This window comes from Sceloporus occidentalis, unplaced genomic scaffold, assembly GCF_023333645.1.
Source record: "Sceloporus occidentalis isolate IW3139 unplaced genomic scaffold, rSceOcc1.0.p SCAF_88, whole genome shotgun sequence".
Classification (NCBI taxonomy): Eukaryota; Metazoa; Chordata; class Lepidosauria; order Squamata; family Phrynosomatidae; genus Sceloporus; species Sceloporus occidentalis.
The window spans coordinates 1,580,608-1,586,944 of NW_028317068.1; the positions used below are offsets into that span (position 1 = coordinate 1,580,608).

General features: G+C 62.8%; 1 pseudogene; it reads left to right on the forward strand.

The window, feature by feature from the left end:
- Positions 1–5,108: 5,108 nt before the first annotated feature.
- Positions 5,109–5,721, forward strand: LOC149284785 (18S ribosomal RNA; annotated as a pseudogene; the record flags this gene model as incomplete).
- Between the last annotated feature and the right edge of the window lie 616 nt (positions 5,722–6,337).

Here is a 6,337-nt window from a genome sequence, read left to right on the forward strand (position 1 = left end):
TTGAATTAGCTGGTAATTCATTGCCACATGCCTTTGGCTTAGAAGCTTCCTACACAGAGGGAAAAAGTTTATTAGCTCTCCATAGTGTTTTAACAGATACATTATGCAGGATTCAGTTCCGGTGTATTTCTGTTATAGTTTATAAAATCAGATTTTTTTTGAAAAGTTGTATTTTAATACCTGGCAAAATGGTGTTGGTAAAGCAACTGAGATTCAAAGGGAGGTGGCAATAGGGAGGAAAATGTTGCATTAAAAGTACAGGTAAGACCATGCATTGCTATAAAACAAGGACAAATCACACCAGATAGAAGCCTAGGAAAGGCAAAACATGTAGTGGACTCATTCTGGAGGAGACATATTATTGTGGACCTTAACCCCTTCAATCCCGGAGAAATTTTGCCATTTTTGCGCTATGTCGGTTCAGCGATGATTCTCTTTTACTGTGAATAGTGTACCCATATAAACTATATATTGTTTTTTCAAGGAGAGATAGAGCTTTCTTTTGATACCATAGTTGGATGATTAGCTGAAAATTTAGAATTAGAAATTTAGTAAAAAGTAGCAAGAATTAGAAAAAAAAATCTGTGTTTTTTTCATTTTCCCTCTGAATCCTCACAAAATTAGGTAAAAAGACAGAAAATTCCATCCAGATTTATCCATTTAGGTGTCCTGTAGATGTCGATGTGCCCAAAGTGCCCGTTCCCGGCCGCATAAGTTGATCGCGGCCGGCCGGCAGTTTTGCTCTAAGTCCCCGTTTATGGCAGGTCAAGTTGCTTGAGAAACCCTGGAAGTCAATGAGGTCGGATTTGCTGGCCGCATCCGACCCTCGCTCCATCGAAGTCGGCCTGCCTGGCCGGGTTTTCCCGGTGGTGACGTGGAACTCCGTCCCGGTTCGCCAGGGACGTCAGGCACCCTCCGCCGGATATATAGGGAAGCTGCTGCTTGTTCCAGAGAGCCGGCTCCCAACGACCTCGCGAAGCCCAGCCCGGGTGCCGGCCAGGTCCCGGCCCCGGCCGGTAGACCTCCGAAGGTCCCGCCCGGGGCTCCACGGAACTCGGGACGCCCGGCCCGGGTGCCGCACCGGCGGTCCAACCCGCCCAAGTCCCGGGCCGTCTCCCGGGAACACCACCTTGGGGCAGACCCCCGAGGGTCCCGCCAGGGGCTCCCCGGACCTCGGGGTGACCAGCCCGGGTGCCGCACCGGCGGTCCAACCCGCCCAAGTCCCGGGCCGGGTCCCGGGAAGACCACCATGGGGCAGACCCCCGAGGGTCCCGCCAGGGGCTCCTCGGACCTCGGGAGGACCAGCCCGGGTGCCGCACCGGCGGTCCAACCCGCCCAAGTCCCGGGCCGGGTCCCGGGAAGACCACCATGGGGCAGACCCCCGAGGGTCCCGCCAGGGGCTCCCCGGACCTCGGGAGGACCAGCCCGGGTGCCGCACCGGCGGTCCAACCCGCCCAAGTCCCGGGCCGGGTCCCGGGAAGACCACCATGGGGCAGACCCCCGAGGGTCCCGCCAGGGGCTCCCCGGACCTCGGGAGGACCAGCCCGGGTGCCGCACCGGCGGTCCAACCCGCCCAAGTCCCGGGCCGGGTCCCGGGAAGACCACCATGGGGCAGACCCCTGAGGGTCCCGCCAGGGGCTCCCCGGACCTCGGGAGGACCAGCCCGGGTGCCGCACCGGCGGTCCAACCCGCCCAAGTCCCGGGCCGGGTCCCGGGAAGACCACCATGGGGCAGACCCCCGAGGGTCCCGCCAGGGGCTCCCCGGACCTCGGGAGGACCAGCCCGGGTGCCGCACCGGCGGTCCAACCCGCCCAAGTCCCGGGCCGGGTCCCGGGAAGACCACCATGGGGCAGACCCCCGAGGGTCCCGCCAGGGGCTCCCCGGACCTCGGGAGGACCAGCCCGGGTGCCGCACCGGCACCTACTGGCGGCCGGCCGGCGTTTTCGCTCTAAGTCCCCGTTTCCGGCAGGCCAAGTTGCTTGGAAATCCCTGGAAGTCGATGGGGTGGATGTATAGATATGTCTATAGAGCTGTGGGCATGGAGCCGTAGATGTAGCGATGTAGATGTATAGATATAGACGTGTATATAGATGTAGCTATATAGATACGGAAAGATAGATAGATAGATAGATAGATATAGATGGATAGATATAGATAGATATAGATAGATATCTCTATATGTATATATATATATATGTATATATATATATATATATATATATATGTACATATATATCTATGTATATATATATATATATCTATGTGTATATATATATATATATATATATATATATATATATGTGTATATATATGCATATATATATGTATATATATGTATATGTATATATATCTATATCTATATCTATATAGCTGTAGATGTCGAGATATAGCTAGATGTGTATATATTGTATGCTGGGGGGTCCACTGCCTATGTACCCCCGCTGTTTTGTGCCCAAAGTCCCGGTTCCCGGCCGCGAAAGCTACTCGCGGCCGGCTCGCGCCGTCGCTCTAAGTCCCTGTTTGCGACAGGCCAAGTTGCTTGGAAAACCCTGGAAGTCTATGAGGTCGGATTTGCCGGCCGCATCCGACCCTCGCTCCATCGAAGTCGGCATGCCTTGCCGGATTTTCCCGGTGGTGACGTGGAACCCCGTCCCGGTTCGCCAGGGACGTCAGGCACCCTCCGCCGGATATATAGGGAAGCTGCTGCTTGTTCCAGAGAGCCGGCTCCCAACGACCTCGCGAAGCCCAGCCCGGGTGCCGGCCAGGTCCCGGCCCCGGCCGGTAGACCTCCGAAGGTCCCGCCCGGTGCTCCACGGAACTCGGGACGCCCGGCCCGGGTGCCGCACCGGTGGTCCAACCCGCCCAAGTCCCGGGCCGTCTCCCGGGAACACCACCTTGGGGCAGACCCCCGAGGGTCCCGCCAGGGGCTCCCCGGACCTCGGGAGGACCAGCCCGGGTGCCGCACCGGCGGTCCAACCCGCCCAAGTCCCGGGCCGGGTCCCGGGAACACCACCATGGGGCAGACCCCCGAGGGTCCCGCCAGGGGCTCCCCGGACCTCGGGAGGACCAACCCGGGTGCCGCACCGGCGGTCCAACCCGCCCAAGTCCCGGGCCGGGTCCCGGGAACACCACCATGGGGCAGACCCCCGAGGGTCCCGCCAGGGGCTCCCCGGACCTCGGGAGGACCAACCCGGGTGCCGCACCGGCGGTCCAACCCGCCCAAGTCCCGGGCCGGGTCCCGGGAACACCACCATGGGGCAGACCCCCGAGGGTCCCGCCAGGGGCTCCCCGGACCTCGGGAGGACCAACCCGGGTGCCGCACCGGCGGTCCAACCCGCCCAAGTCCCGGGCCGGGTCCCGGGAAGACCACCATGGGGCAGACCCCCGAGGGTCCCGCCAGGGGCTCCCCGGACCTCGGGGTGCCCAGCCCGGGTGCAGCACCGGCGGTCCAACCCGCCCAAGTCCCGGGCCGGGTCCCGGGAAGACCACCATGGGGCAGACACCCGAGGGTCCCGCCAGGGGCTCCATGGACCTCGGGGTGCCCAGCCCGGGTGCAGCACCGGCGGTCCAACCCGCCCAAGTCCCGGGCCGGGTCCCGGGAAGACCACCATGGGGCAGACACCCGAGGGTCCCGCCAGGGGCTCCATGGACCTCGGGGTGCCCAGCCCGGGTGCCGCACAGGCGGTCCTACCCGCCCCGGTAGTTGCTCGCGGCCGGCCGGCGTTTTCGCTCTAAGTCCCCCATTCTGGCAGGCCGAGTTGCTTGAAAAGCCCTGGAAGTCTATGAGGTCGGATTTGCCTGCCGCATCCGACCCTCGCTCCATCGAAGTCGGCATGCCTTGCCGGGTTTTCCCGGTGGTGACGTGGAACCCCGTCCTGGTTCGCCAGGGACGTCAGGCACCCTCCGCCGGATATATAGGGAAGCTGCTGCGAGTTCCAGAGAGCCGGCTCCCAACGACCTCGGGAAGCCCAGCCCGGGTGCCGGCCAGGTCCCGGCCCCGGCCCCGTGAAGCCCACCTTGGGGCAGACCCCCGAGGGTCCCGCCAGGGGCTCCCCGGACCTCGGGGTGCCCAGCCCGGGTGCCGCACCGGCGGTCCTACCCGCCCAAGTCCCGGGCCGGGTCCCGGGAAGCCCACCTTGGGGCAGACCTCCGAGGGTCCTGCCAGGGGCTCCCCGGACCTCGGGAGGCCCGGCCCGGGTGCCGCACCGGCGGTCCTACCCGGCCCCGGTCCCGGCCGCGGCTCCCGGCCCGGCCCCGGCTCCCGTGAACCTGCCGCCGGGTAGACCTCCGAGGGTCCCGCCAGGAGCTCCCCGGACCTCGGGCCGCCCAGCCCGGGTGCCGCACCGGCCGTCCTACCCGGCCCCGCTCCCGGCCGCGGCTCCCGGCCCGGCCCCGGCTCCCGTGAACCTGCCGCCGGGTAGACGGCCGAGGGTTCCGCCCGGGGCACCCCGGACCTCGGTCCTACCCGTTCCCGGCCGCCCAAGTTGCTCGCGGCCGGCCGGCGTTTTCGCTCTAAGTCCCCATTTCTGGCAGGCCAAGTTGCTTGAAAAGCCCTGGAAGTCTATGTGAACGGATTTGCCGGCCGCATCCGACCCTCGCTCCATCGAAGTCGGCCTGCCTGGCCGGGTTTTCCCGGTGGTGTCGCGGAACTCCTTCCCGGTTCGCCAGGGTCCTCAGGCACCCTCCGCCGGATATATAGGTGAGCGGTCGGCGTCGACCGCCACGACCAGGACAACGACCGATCTGGTGCCCCGCGCCGGGCCGGGGAAGGCAACCCTCGCTCAGGCGGTCCCCGGCGGGCCCCCTGGTGCAGGCGAGCGGCCCGCCTCCCCGCGCACCTCCCGGGCGCCGGACCCCCCTCGCAGGTGACTGAGTTTGCTCGGCCCCGGACTCCCAGCGGCCCGAAGCCGCGGCCGGTTGGGGCTACCCGCGGGCGCTCCACGTCCCACCCCGGGTTCCCCCCGCCGCGGAGCACGCACCTTCCTTTCTCCCGGCCCCGAACGAAGGGAGGGGGAGCGCGCGCTCTCCTTCCGTCCCCGCGGCCCCCTCGCCGCGTCCCCCCTTACGCAGACCCGATCCGAGGGCCCCTGCGTGACAACGGGAGCTACCTGGTTGATCCTGCCAGTAGCATATGCTTGTCTCAAAGATTAAGCCATGCACGTGTAAGTACACATGGCCGGTACAGTGAAACTGAGAATGGCTCATTAAATCAGTTATGGTTCCTTTGATCGCTCCATCTGTTACTTGGATAACTGTGGTAATTCTAGAGCTAATACATGCCGACGAGCGCTGACCCCCAGGGATGCGTGCATTTATCAGACCAAAACCAATCCGGCGGGCTCGCCCCCGCCGGCCGCTTTGGTGACTCTAGATAACCTCGGGCCGATCGCACGTCCCCGTGACGGCGACGATACATTCGGATGTCTGCCCTATCAACTTTCGATGGTACTTTCTGTGCCTACCATGGTGACCACGGGTAACGGGGAATCAGGGTTCGATTACGGAGAGAGAGCCTGAGAAACGGCTACCACATCCAAGGAAGGCAGCAGGCGCGCAAATTACCCACTCCCGACTTGGGGAGGTAGTGACGAAAAATAACAATACAGGACTCTTTCGAGGCCCTGTAATTGGAATGAGTACACTTTAAATCCTTTAACGAGGATCTATTGGAGGGCAAGTCTGGTGCCAGCAGCCGCGGTAATTCCAGCTCCAATCAGGGCTGGGCGTCGGCTGCTCACTGTGGAGTTGGGAGGCGAGGGGAGAGGAGGTGTTTTTGTGTTGCTGGTGGAACTTGGTTTCTTTTTTATTACTTTCGGTGCTGGACGTTTGCTACCCCGGGGAAGGTAACTGCCTCCCCGGGGTCCCATCATGGCCTCCACCCTCATTGAGGAGTGGAGGGGCCGCATTGCCATAATCTCGGAGAAACTGGTCTACACGGAGGACGGCATCCTACTCCCATCCCGGGAGACTGCAGGAACCGTATGCAGGGCTGTGCGTCGGAACATGGAGGCGCTCGAGGCATACACCACGGCCTTGAGCGCCAAAATAGCCATGCTCAAGAAGGGAGTCGGTCTGCCCCACCATCTGAGGGTCGACCAGACTTCCCTCCTGTTGCTGGGGGCCCTCCATCTACGGGCCCTCGCCCTCAGGGACGCCGGGGCCAGGGCCTTGGAGACCGCCGAGGCGAGTGTGAATACGAACCCTGAAGATGAGGAGGCGGTGGAACAGGGCCCTTCCTATGCCCAAAAGGCTAAGGTGGGGCTCCCAGTACCTGCGGAGTCAGACGGGGAACCCCTCAGGCAGGCCCTGGCTAACCTCCAACAAGAGTTGCGTTCCC